Source organism: Crocuta crocuta, unplaced genomic scaffold, assembly GCF_008692635.1.
Source record: "Crocuta crocuta isolate KB4526 unplaced genomic scaffold, BGI_CrCroc_1.0 scaffold1015, whole genome shotgun sequence".
Lineage (NCBI taxonomy): Eukaryota > Metazoa > Chordata > Mammalia > Carnivora > Hyaenidae > Crocuta > Crocuta crocuta.
Genome location: NW_027532631.1, coordinates 93,874 through 97,433, shown reverse-complemented (window position 1 = coordinate 97,433; position 3,560 = coordinate 93,874).

Here is a 3,560-nt window from a genome sequence, read left to right as displayed (position 1 = left end):
GGCGGCCCGTAACCTGTGGGCGCGGTCCCGGGCCGAGATCGCAGGCCTTCGCTGGGTTTAACGCGGGCTTAGGCACTTGGGCGTCCCGCGAGCACTCTGTTAACAGCAGCTAATTGCGTCCTCCCGCCGACCCTTGAAGGTTGGGTATCGGATCAGTCCCGATTGAAAGTGAGGACGTTGAGGCACAGAGAGGCTGAAAGTTCTTTGCTGTTTGCAATTCCCATCCAGCTAGAGCGCCGCTGGCCAATAGGAATACTGTGCGAGCTGCTTGTGGACTTTTAAATTCTCCAACAGACACATGACAAAAAAAAAAGGAAAAGGAAAAAGGTGAAATTGATTTTAATAACGAATTTTGTTTAACCCGGTGATCCGAAATACCTTCATTTCAACATATAAGCGATACACAACATTATGAATGGGGTAGTTTACATTTTTTTGGCACTGTCTTTTCCGTGTGTGTTTTACACGTAAGCACACCTCGATTTGAAGTGCACGAAGGGGGGCTCCATGTCAAGGACTCTCTGTAGTCACAGATCCCTTAATGGCTGCAGTATCTGACAGCCAGGAAATACCAAATCCTGGTGCAAACTCTCTTCCCTTCTGTCTTTGGTGTTCATCTCACGCTTCTATCTATTAAGCAGGGTTTTTTTTTTTAAGACTTTTTAAAAAGTTTACTTATTTTCAGAGAGAGCGAGCAGGGGACAGGCAGAGACAGAGGCAGAGAGAGAGAGAGAATCCCCAACCCCAACCAGGCTCTGCACTAACAGTGGAGAACTCACGCACGTAAGATCAGGATCTGAGCTGATATCAAGAGTCCGCGGCTTAAAGGACTGAGCCACCCAGGCGCTGCTCAAGCAGGGGTTCTTAATCTAACCTCTGTGGACTTCACTGGTTACAATTCATTTAATTGTTTATTGCTACGGTAAATGAAATCCTTTGCCGTTATCTTTTCAAACGACTTGCTGCTTTGCTTCCAATTTTCCTCTGCCGTACAAAAATTAGAAATGTTTGGGGCGCCTGGGAGGCTCAGTCGGTTAAGCGTCGACTTCGGCTCGGGTCTTGATCTCACAGCTCTTGAGTTCCAGCCCCACGTGGAGCTCTGTGCTGACAGCTCAAAGCCTGGATTCTGCCTCAGTTTCTGTGATTCTCTCTCTCTCTGCCCCACCCCCACTTGCACTCTGTCTCTCTTTGTGTCTCAAAAATGAATAAATGTTTGAAAATTTTTTAATTAGAAATTTTTTCACTTGTGGGGCGCCTGGGTGGCTTAGTCGGTTAAGCGTCCGATTTTCACTTAGGTCATGATCTTGCGGTTCGTGGGTTCGAGCCCCGCGTCGGGCTCTGTGCTGACTGCCAGCTCAGAGCCTGGAGCCTGTTTCAGTCTGTGACTCCCTCTCTCTCTGACCCTCCCCTGCTCACGCTGTCTCTCTCTCTGTCTCCTAGAAATAAATAAAACATTAAAAAAAAAAAGCTATTAAAAAAAAGAAATTTTTTCACTTGTGTTTTACTGTGGCTTAAAAAGTTGATTTGTTTTGGGGCGCCTGGGTGGCTCAGTCTGTTAAGCATCCCACTTCAGCTCAGGTCATGATCTCACGGTTCGTGGGTTCGAGCCCCGCGTCAGGCTCTGTGTTGACAGCTAGCTCAGAGCCTGGAGCCTGTTTCAGATTCTGTGTCTCCCTCTCTCTCTGACCCTCCCCTGCTCACACTGTCTCTCTTTCTCAGGAATAAATAAAACATTTTTTTTTTAAAGTAGATTTGTTTTTCCTCACCTAATGTTTAATTCTATGTAGAATTTATTTAGGTGTATGCCCCAGTAATAGTGATCTAAATTGACTTTTTATAGATAACCAAAGTCCCAAGTATCAACCAATCCATGAGTAGTTCATTACTTCTCCCTCTATACTATAGTGCTTCACGGGTAAATATTTCTCTGAGTAAGTGTGGTCTTCATCTTTCTCCAGCATTCTTCATCCAATCTGTTAGCAGAGCCTCTCAGCTTTGCTTCCAGAAGAGATTCAGAATCTGATGGTTTTTTACCATCTTCACGGTGTCACCAGTCCAGGCCATCAGTATGGCTCTCCTGTATTTTTCCAGTGGCCTCCTGCCGGGCCCTCTGCTTCTACTGTCCGCAGCTATACTGTCTTCTCAATATGGCAGCTGGCAAGAGCCATTAAACTGGATTTCGGGGCATGCCCCTCCTCTGCTCAAACCCCTCAATGACTTCCCAACTGAAGTGTGATGAGATGGCCCCCCCACAAAAGGCATGTTCTGACCCCTGGGCCCTGTGAATGTGACCTTATTTGAAAAAAGTATCTTTGTAGATGTAATTAAGTTAAGGATCTCTTTTTTAATTTATTTCTGAGAGAGAGAGAGAGAGAGATAGCATGAACAGGGGAGGGTCAGAGAGAGAGGGTGATACAGAATCAGAAACAGGCTCCAGGCTCTGAGCTAGCTGTCAGCACAGAGCCCAACGCGGGGCTCGAACCCACGAACCGTGAGATCATGACCTGGGCTGAAGTCGGATGCTTAACCGACTGAGCCACCCAGGCGCCCCTAAGTTAAGGATCTTAAGATGAGATCACCGTGATTACCAGGTTGACCCCACATCCAATGACAAGTGTCCTTAGAAGGGAAAAGACACAGGCAAAAGAGAAGACCATGTGAAGATGGAGGCAGAGACTGGAGTGATTTCAGACTTCCGGCCTTCAGAACTGTAAGAGAAGGAGTTTCTGTTGTTTAAAGCTGCCCAGCATGGGGTCCTTTGTTAGGCAGCGGGAGGAAACCAATGCAGCATCTAAAAGTGTCTGTGAGGCAGCTGCCCAGTCTCTTCCTGCGTCCAGCTTCATCCCCTTCTGCCCTTACTCACCCCGCTCCTGGCTCACTGCCTCTTGACCATTCGGGACTACTCCAGGCACCCTCCCCCTCCTCGGGTCTTCTGCACCTGCTCTCCCCTCTGCCTTAAGTGAACCTTGTTTATTGTCTCTCTTCACTAGCATGTTAGCCTTATGAAGCCAGGAAAATTTTGTCTGCTTCGTTCCCTGCTATATATCCAGCTCCTAGAAGATGCTCAGTAAGTAGATTTGTTTAATGAATCTGTGTCTTGTGAACCCAGAAAGCCCATGGACCTGCCCTTGGCAACAGAAGCAGCCCCCCTCCCCTGTCCGATGAGGCCGATCCTGCCTTTCCTGGGGATCCTGTGATGAAATCACCTGGTAGTTCCTAGGCAACAGGATGCCAAGCTCGTCACATCCCTCATTGTCTCCCATCCCCCATCCCAAGACTCGGGTGGGTAGAATGTTGGGATGAACTTGTCATGTGCAACCTACTGGCTCAGCCCTTAACTACACCCCCTAAGAGAGCTCAAGGGACCTTCCTTTTACCAAAACACCTAGACATATTTGGTGAAGGTTCTGGAAAACTAGTCTGGGAAAGGAAGTGAGAGGTGTTGCCATGGAAACAGGCTTGCACTCTCAGTGGGAATGATGGGATCCTGGAGCAGCAGAGGCCAAGTGGTGGCACTAAATCTCATAGAACAGGATGGGTATCATGACGGGCAGCAGGAC